Consider the following 1,030-nt stretch of genomic DNA (forward strand, 5'->3'; position numbering starts at 1 on the left):
AACTAGACGAACCTTTGTTGGCAAAGTAATGTCTCTGCTTTTGAATATGCTATCTAGGTTGGTCATAACTTTCCTTCCAAGGAGTAAGCATCTTTTAATTTCATGGCTGCAGTCACCATCAGCAGTGATGTTGGAGCCCAGAAAAATAAATTTTGGAGCGACACATAGGAACTTCTAAATACATTTCAAATTCAAGTAATTTTTCACTGCAGAAAGCCAAACCTCGTGACAATGAAAGAATGCACATCTCAAGTTGACTTCAAAGTTTCTCTTTTCCTTATATGATCTCATATTAAATATCTTTAGTGGATTTGCCCCAATTCTAACATGCTAAAATAATGTTATTCTGTTACGTCATAGAATTTTAAAATAAATTGACATAAAATCTTAGCACATTTTCTACTATATTGTTAATGGTTGATTCAAACTATGGCAATTTTTAAATTATATAAAAAGTCTTTTTTTAAAGTTCTAACTGGAATATAGCTGTTTTCCAATTTTGTACTCTTATACAGCAAAGAGAATCAATTATACATACCAGTTCAGTTCCGTGGCTTAGTCGATTCTGAGTCTGCGATCATGATCTGCAGCAGGCCAGGCTTCCCTATCCATCACCAACTCCCAGAGCCTGCTCAAACTCATGTCCATCAAGTCCGAGATACATCCAACCATCTCATCGTCTGTCGTTCCCTTCTCCTGTCATCTTCAATCTTTGCTAGCATCAGGGTCTTTCTCAGTGGGTCAGTTCTTCACGTCAGGTGGCCAGAGTATCGGAGCTTCAGCTTCACCATGTCCTTCCAATGAATATTCAGGACTGATGGAGAGGTGTGGTCTTCTTGCAGTCCAACGGACTCTCCAGAGTCTTCTCCAACACCACAGTTCAAAAGCATCAATTCTTCGGCGTTCAGCTTTCTTCATGGTCCAGCTCTCACATCCATACATAAGAATTGGAAAAACCATGGCTTTGACTAGATGGACCTTTGTCAGCAAAGTAATGTTTCTGCTTTTTAATATGCTGCCTAGGTTGGTC

The 1,030-nt window shown here is 38.9% G+C and overlaps 1 long non-coding RNA gene across 1 annotated transcript in view; it reads left to right on the forward strand.

Annotated features, from left to right (window-relative positions):
- Positions 1-1,030, forward strand: part of LOC104989935 — a 6,514-nt gene that overhangs the window by 1,877 nt on the left and 3,607 nt on the right. The gene's annotated exons all lie outside the window — the stretch shown is intronic.

Source organism: Bison bison, unplaced genomic scaffold, assembly GCF_000754665.1.
Source record: "Bison bison bison isolate TAMUID 2011002044 unplaced genomic scaffold, Bison_UMD1.0 scf7180017847085, whole genome shotgun sequence".
Lineage (NCBI taxonomy): Eukaryota > Metazoa > Chordata > Mammalia > Artiodactyla > Bovidae > Bison > Bison bison.